The following is a 9,516-nucleotide window of genomic DNA, read 5'->3' on the forward strand; positions in this document are numbered from 1 at the left end:
TGTGTGTTCTCGATTTATATGCTCGCCATTCGTCTAGTTCCTCTATTTGTAGCCTTCGTTCTTCATGAATGTGTCCTCTATCATTGCTGGAACATGACTCGTAAACTTCTTTGAAACTCAGTTTCTGTAAAGTAGGTTCTGTTATATTGTCAATTTTAGTAGACTGATGTGGACCATTACCTTCAATGTTCGATGTGATGCCGGAATTACGAGCTTGAAGGGTGATCGTTTAGTCTCCCACATAAAGTGTAAGCTCACTTGTGCCAACATCAATAATTGTTTTAGCAGTTGCTAAAAAGGGCCTCCCTAAAATCAAAGGGGTGTTATTATCCTCCTCTATGTCTAGAACAACGAAATGAACGAGAAATATGAACTTATCTACTTTCACTAGTACATCTTCAATAATACCCCTAGTAAATCTTATAGTTTTATCTGCCAATTGAATGCTCATCCTAGTTTGTTTAGGTTTCCCAAGACCTAGTTGCTTAAATATTTTGTAAGGCATGACGTTAATACTAGCCCCTGAGTCAGCTAATGCATGACTTATATCTAAACTACCAATTAAGCAAGGAATTGTAAAACTCCCAGGATCTTTTAATTTGTGGGGTAGCTTATTTTGTAGAATAGCTGAGCAGACTGCATTTAGCTCCACACGCGACGCTTCGTCCAACTTTCGCTTATTTACTAAAATCTTTTTTAAAAATTTCATTATATTTGGCATCTACGACAGAGCTTCAATAAATGGTAAGTTAATATGTAATTTTTTCAAAAGTTTAAGGAATTTACAGAATTATTCGTCTGAACGGTCTTTCCTTGTCGCGTTAGGGTATGGCACACTGGGTTTATATTCGACAGTTACTGGTTTGTTTGTATCTTGATTTACCTCACCTTGACCTTTGCTTACCACAGTTTCTTGCCTCGGTTCTAGTTCAGGCTCAACGACTCCTTTGTCATCTTGAATATTAATTGCATTGAGCTGTTCCCTTGGGTTAGGTTCGGTGTTACTTGGCAAGCTACCTTGTGGTCATTCGGAGATTAGTTTGGAATGCTGACCTATCTGAGTTTCGAGTCTTTGAATCGAAGCTTGTTGATTTTTAAGTGCTGTCTCGGTGTTCTGAAAACGGGTTTCTAACACTGATATAAACTTTGAGGGCATCTCTTTAAGGTTCGCCTTCTTCTCAATATGATCATTTTTTCAATTTCATATTTTTATTTTCTTTATAATTCTTTTGATAAAATCAACATATAAACAAATTATAGCTTTAATTCCATGTTAAATCATCATAAAATTCCAGCACTTATTCATGACAACTTTCAAAATCAACCATGAAATCAAAAACTAATGGATTAGATGATAGGACCTAGTTGAAAAATCCCAAAAACACAAAAATCTCAAGAAATAATTAAGATTAGAACTTACTTGCAGTAAAAATATGAAAAACAAGCTCTAAGGTTTCTTCAATGGCTGTTTTTAATTGAAGAGGATGAAGAAAATTGAAGAAATCTCTAGATTTCCAATTACATCCCATTTTTAACTATTCAATTTTTACTTTTTTTCCAATTTTACCCCTTGTTCACACCTAATTTTAATATTTCCGGCACACACATGCAGCCTAACAATAGGTGTTTAATTGCCTATTTAGTCCTCCTTTAGTTATTACTAAAGCTATTTAATCATATTTCACAATTTTGCATTTAATCCGATTTAGTCCTTTTTACCCAATTGACTACCGAAACGTTAAAATATCTTGACGAAACTTTAATACTAGTTTACTAACACTCCATAAATATTTATAAAAATATTTATGGCTCGGTTTAATATTTCGAGGTCTCAATACCTCGTTTTCACTTCCAAATTATTTAGTATTTATTATAAAATACTATTCACTATTTCAATCATTTTCCTAACTTCACATCTAACTTATTTTCATTAAATTAATAATATTTTCTACTCATTTGTCAGATTTAGTGATCTCGAATCACTGTTCTGACACCACTGGAATTTGGGTCGTTACAACTCTTCCCCCTTTTAGGAAATTTCGTCCTCTAAATTTTGTACCTAAAAACAAATACGAATATTGTCATCTCATTGATTCCTCCGTTTCCCAGGTTGCCTCCTCTGACCCATGACGATTCCATAGTACTTTAACTAACTGTACCCGTTTATTTCTTAATTTTTTAATCTCCCGTGCCAAAATTTTCACTGGTTCCTCTAAATAAGTCATATCCGGTTGAAGCTCTATCTCCATATGAAGAATTACATGTGATTGATCTGATCTGTATCATCTCAGCATAGACACATGAAACACATCATGAATCTTTTCAAGTTCCGGAGGCAAAGCCAATCTGTATGCTATTGGACCAATTCTTTCAGTAATTTTGTATGGCCCGATAATCGTGGCTCAGTTTTCCCTTTTACTGAACCGCAAAACTTTCTTTCACGGTGACACTTTAAAAAATACTCGATCGCCCACATTAAACTCTATATCTCTTCTTTTCAAATCTGCATATGACTTCTAACGGTCAGAAGCAGCTTTTAATCTGTCTCGTATAATACGAACATTTTCCTCTATTTCTCGAATCAAATCTACTCCCACTAACTTTGATTCACCTAATTCAGTCCAATAGAATGGAGTTTTACATTTCTTTCCATATAAAGCTTCAAACGAGGCCATTTTGATACTAGTCTGATAACTATTATTATAAGTAAATTCAGCTAAAGGTAAATACCTTTCCCAGCTGCCGCCAAATTCAAGTACACAGCACCTTAATATATCTTCTAATATCTAAATTACCCGCTCTGATTGCCCATCTGTCTAGGAATGAAAAGCTATGCTGAGGTTTAACTTGGTGCCCAAAGCTTCTTGTAATTTACCTCAAAATCTTGAGGTAAACCTCAGATTTCGATCAAAAATAATAGATGTTGGCACCCCATGTAATCTCACTATCTCTGAAACATATATTTTCGCCAACTTTTCAAGTGAATAGTTTGCCCTGACTGGAATAAAATATGCCGATTTAGTTAACCGATCAATAATCACCCATATTGAATCTTTCTTTTTCGGTGTCGCCGGTAACCCGGATACAAAATCCATCGTGAAATGTTCCCATTTCCATTCTGAAATCATAATAGGCTGTAATAAACCGGTCGGTACCTGATGTTCAGCTTTCACCTGTTGACAAATCAGACATTTTACTACATATTCACAAATTTCCTGTTTCATATCGGGCCACTAATATATTTTCTTCAAATTGCAATACATTTTCGTACTTCCCAGATGAATAGAATATATGCTGCTATGAGCTTCTGATAAAATATCTTTCTTCAAATTTGGATTATTTGGAACATAAATTCTATTTTGATAGTATAACATACCACTGTCATCCATGGAATACTCCAAGCTCAACTTATCCAAGACCATTTGTCGTTTCAATAGTAATTTCGGTCTTCATCTTGCAACTCTTGAATTCATTGAAAGAATACAGGTTTTGCTTTCAATTCTGCTAACATAGAACCATCTTCATTAACAGATAATTCAGTATTTAATGCTCAGAGAGCAAACAATAACGATTTCTAGCTAAGTGCATCTGCTACAACATTCGCTTTCCCCGGATGATAGTCAATAACAAGATCATAATCTTTCAAAAGTTCTAACCACTGCCTCTGTCTCAAATTCAACTCATTTTGTGTCATCAGATATTTTAGGCTCTTGTGATCAATATACACATGACACTTCTCACCATATAAATAGTGTCTCCATATTTTTAAAGCAAACACGATTGCAGCTAATTCCAAATCATGTGTAGGATAATTCTTCTCGTGCGGTTTTAGTTGTCGAGAAGAATATGCTACTACTTTACCCGACTGCATCAAAACACAACCCAAACCATTTAGAGACGCATCACTGTATACCACAAACGGCACACTAGATTTCGGTTGAGTCAACACTGGTGCTTCTATCAACATCTTCTTTAACTGATCAAAACTTCGTTGGCATTCTTCCGACCATACAAATTCAACATTCTTCTGTAACAACCGGGTCAATGGTAAAACAATCATTGAAAAATCTCTGACAAATCGACTATAATATCCTGCTAATCCCAAGAAACTTCGTACTTCAGTAACATTCTTTGGAACTTTCCAATTCACCACTGCCGCTACTTTACTCGAATCAACACGAATTCCATCAGCTGACACAATATGACCCAAAAATGCAACCTAGTGAAGCCAGAACTCACATTTACTAAACTTTACATATAACTATTTCTCCCGCAAAGTTTGTAACACTGTTCTCAAATGCTGAGCATGCTCAGATTTCGTCTTTGAGTAAATCAATATATCATCAATAAATACAACCACGAATCTGTCCAAATAGGGTTGGAAGATCCGATTCATTAAGTCCATAAATACAGTAGGGGCATTGGTTAATCCAAATGGTATTACCAAAATTTCATAATGGCCATGCCCGGTTCAAAAAGCAGTCTTCGGCACATCACACTCTTTTACTTTCAATTGATAATATTCGAATTGGAGGTTTATCTTTGAAAATACTGCTGCTCCTTTCAACTGATCAAATAAATCATCAATACGAGGCAGGGGATACTTATTCTTTACCGTTACTTTATTTAACTGCCTGTAATCAATACATAACCTCAAAGAACCATCTTTCTTCTTCACAAATAAAACATGTGCTCCCCAAGGTGACATACTCGGCCTGATGAATCCCTTATCTAACAACTCTTGTAACTGTGTCTTCAGCTCTTTTAATTCAGTTGGGGCCATTCTATACGGTGTCACTGAAATGAGAGTTGTTCCCGAAATCACATCTATCACAAATTCTACTTTTCTATCAGGTGGTAAACCTGGCAACTCCTCAAGAAACACATCAGGGAATTTATTAACTACTGACATCTGTTCTAACTTTGAATTGGAACCTCGAGCATCAAGAATATAGGCCAAGAATGCCTCGTTTCCTTTACGTAACAATATCTGAGCAGAGAAAACTAAAATAATACTAATATTATCACCCAGATTTTTAGACCCAACTGAAATCATATCCCCTATTTGACATTTCAAACTGATCTGTTTTTCACGACAGTTCATTATTGCATCATGCTTCATTAGCTAATCTATTCCCAAAATAATATCAAATTCCTAAAAGGGTAGCAACATCGAATCAGCAGGGAATTCACAACCTTTTATTCTCAGTGGACAATTACGACATATTAAATTAACTATTACACACTGGCCTAAGGGATTAGTAACTTGAACATCGAAATCAATAGGCTCAATAGATAAATTCTTTTCAGATGCTAACATGGTACAAATATATGAATGTGTAGACCCAGGGTCTACCAATGCATACACAGTAACATCATTAAGATAGAAAGTACCAGCAATTACGTCCAAAGCTGTCGCCTCTTCTCTCGCTCGAATAGTGTAGGTACGTGCAGGTGTTCTAACATCTGATCGATTAGCTGATTCTCTCATACCTGAACGGGTAGCCCCTGTAGCACTGCTCTGACCAGAGCGCCTTCCTTTTTGAGGTGGAATTTTCTGTTTCTCCTTCTGTTCCATTTCTTCTACTTATAGTTGGGGGCAGTCACAAATAAAGTGATCAGTGGACCCACATTTATAACAAGCCCCTAACTTACTTCTAAATTCACCGAGGTGACTTCTTCCACAATGTTGGCATTTAGGCTATTGGGTATTTTGTACACTACCCACGCTAACAGCAGGTCTATCAAATGCCCTGTAATCAGATAGTCTTAATCTATTCTTTCTCGATCTTTCCGGTGCTGAAGTGGCTCGTCTAAATTCTTTTTTAGATTTTTTCGCTGGTAAAGCTGAAAATGACTTAGATGCATTTGAAAGATTCCTTGTTCCTTCTATCTCGTTGCATCTTTCTATTATATACTTCTTTAAGTTTCTGACACGATCTGATAGAGTAACGAATTCTCGTATCTCAGTGCCCCCTATCATCATTCTGATCTCAACATTTAGCCCTTCTTCGAATCTGATACACATTTCTTCCTCAGTGGGTACAATATCTCATGCATATTTGATGAGATAAATAAATTCTCTCTCATATTCAGCCACTGACTTATTTCCCTGTCGTAAGTCGAGAAATTCTATTTTCTTCTTATCCAAATATCTTCTACCAACATATTTCTTCTTAAATTCATTCTGGAAAAATTCCCAAGTGATTTTCTCAGCTGGTACCACAGCTTCTATTGTTTCCCACCAGTTATAAGCTTCTTCTTTCAATAATGACACAACACATATTAAGTAATCATCTGGTGAGCATGTCATTTGTTTAAAAATCCTCATTATATTTTGTAACCGATACTCAGCTTTGACAGGATCATCATCTGTTCTTCCTCGAAATTCTTCGGCCCTAAGTTTGCTGAGCTTTTCCAACAGAGTACGTTTACTAGATTCAGCTGTCGAAGGAGGTGGAGGGGCAACCGAGGGAACTACAAGTGGTGCAGTAGGGGAGGAGGTTGTCGAGCTGAGTTTCTTTCTTACATTGTTTCACTGTACCATTGATTCATAATTCCATAAATCATATCTTTAAGTTCTCGTTCCCTTATCAAAGAAATCGGAACTTCACTACTGGTCCCCTATTCAAAAGTCTGTACTCTACTATTTACCTATTCTTCTTGTTCTGTACGTTCTGGTCTATCTGACATCTTTATAATCAGGAGTTAGATAGGATCATACATATCACACTATCATATATTTATATGGCATGTATTTCTAATCACTTTACACAACACGATCATTCCGAGAATCGACTAAACTGAACTCTGATACCACTAAATGTAACTCGTTTTCGTTACTAGAATAGGGTTACGAGGCATTACCAGACTTATACACATCATTTATACAGAACCGAGTCATAAAATTTACATACCAAATCAATTCTTCTCAAACTTCACCATAAAGTCCCTAATATGGGCCTACGGGGCCCAATATATGCTTTGGAAGTGGTTCGGAACTAAACTGGAAACTTTGGAAATTTTTCCTTGAAGATAAGGGCACACACCTGTGTGGCCTTGGACATGGCCATGTGGCCAGCCCGTGGGATCCCATGGCCGTATGGCTAGCCCGTCTAGAATTCTGACTTGCAATTTCTTAAGTATCAAAGGTGCACACGGCCTAGGCACACGCCCATATGGCTAGGCCGTGTGGTAAACTGATTTTTCACCATTTTTAATCCATTTTCATACAATTTTGACACATAACCATGCTTGAAGCCCGTGTCCTTCACACGACCAAGACACACGGCCGTGTCTTTTACCCGTATACTATCCTGACTTTACAATTAAGGATACAGGGGACACACGGTCATATCATATGCCCGTGGCTTACCGTGTGGATGAAAATAGGTCGTTTTAGGCTACTTTTCTCACCTGTTCATCCATTACCTGCACTTAAACACAGTTATACATAAATTACAACCAACCAATCAACCAATTTATGCCCAGAATATGCATTTTATATTAATAAACTATTATTTAACCATTAAACTAAGTTTCATACATCTATGCTATCCCTTTACATACTTTAACCATCATTAACTTTATCCAACCAAATACTTATACATGATATATAAATCAAAAGATAATAACCCAAAAACTACCGGAGAACGTTTGGATTGTGTGATTTTCGGTGATGATCCGATCCTCCATTTTCACGTTAATCTACAAGACGGATCAAACACAATCAAGTAAGCTTGTAAAAGCTTAGTAAGTTTATAAACTTAGAAAGTAAACTTATCAAAAATGGTAAAGCATTCATATCATATATAATTCATTAATTTCTCCTGACATTCACAAATCAAATCAGTTTCATTTAGTATTATTCAATATTATTCACACTTAAACTTCATTCTTTTGGGCCCATTTATCGCTTACCATCTCTTTTCTAATTAAGAAACTATATGGAATTTGAGTACTTCGTCTTTACCTTGCTATAGTAAACTATGGACTTACACATGATCACGTTTCACTTTCCGAAGACATGGCCCAACCATAGTCTTACACGAGTCATATATCATACCAATGCCATTTCCTGAAAATGATCTTACACGGGAGCACTTATCACTTTTCTCCGATACCATAGCCCAACTATGGTCTTATACGGATCACTTGTATCACTTTAATCCTATGGTCTTATACGGATATTGCTTAACACTGGACAAAAGTACTCAATCCGATGTTTTACTCAATATGATCATTTTTTCAATTTCATATTTTTACATTGCTCATGGTTTTATCATAATCATATAGTATAACTCATTATAAAATTCATAAGAATAAAAATGATCACTAAAATTTAGCCACATGAACTTACCTGGGCTAATTTGCAAAAGTCGTAGAAATTCAGGGACTATTCTTATAATTTTTCCTCTCCACGATTCACTTCGTTTTCTTGATCTATAATTATAAAATCATTCCTTCATTAGCATCTATTTCAATTATATTCTAATTCATAATTTATGCCCTTAAATTTTTGAAATCATACTGTTACCCCAAACTTTTTAATTTTTACAATTTAATCCCTGGTTAATTTATTCATCAATTGAGCTAATTCCTCTCAAATAACACTTTATCAAGACATTATAAGTTATTTCACAACCATTTAGATTTAAAATTTCCACATAAAACCCTAATTTTAATCTCTTTTACAATTAGGTCCCCAAATATTCACTTTCTTTATAATTCTTTTGATAAAATCAACATATAAACAAATTAAAGCTTTAATTCCATGTTAAATCATCATAAACTTCCAGCACTTATTCATGACAACTTTCAAAATCAACCATGAAATCAAAAACTAATGGATTAGGTGATAGGACCTAGTTGTAAAAATCCCAAAAACACAAAAATCTCAAGAAATAATTAAGATTAGAACTTACTTGCAGTAAAAATATGAAAAACCAGCTCTAAGGTTTCTTCAATGGCTGTTTTTAATTGAAGAGGATGAAGAAAATTGAAGAAATCTCTAGATTTCCAATTACATTCCATTTTTAACTATTCAATTTTTACTTCTTTTCCAATTTTACCCATTGTTCACACCTAATTTCAATATTTCCAGCACACACATGCCGTCCAGCCCAATAATAGGTGTTTAATTGCCTATTTAGTCCTCTTTTAGTTATTACTAAAGCTATTTAATCACATTTCACAATTTTACACTTAATTTGATTTAGTCCTTTTTACCCAATTGACTACCGAAACCTTAAAATATCTTGACGAAACTTTAACAATAGCTTACTAACACTCCATAAATATTTATAAAAATATTTATGGCTCGGTTTAATATTTCGAGGTCTCAATACCTCGTTTTCACTTCCAAATTATTTAGTATTTATTATAAAATACCATTCACTATTTCAATCATTTTCCTAACTTCACATCTAACTTATTTTCATTAAATTAATAATATTTTCTACTCATTTGTCAGATTTAGTGATCTCGAATCACTGTTCCGACACCACTAAAATTTGG

The sequence above is a fragment of the Gossypium arboreum genome, chromosome 5 (assembly GCF_025698485.1).
Source record: "Gossypium arboreum isolate Shixiya-1 chromosome 5, ASM2569848v2, whole genome shotgun sequence".
NCBI lineage: Eukaryota > Viridiplantae > Streptophyta > Magnoliopsida > Malvales > Malvaceae > Gossypium > Gossypium arboreum.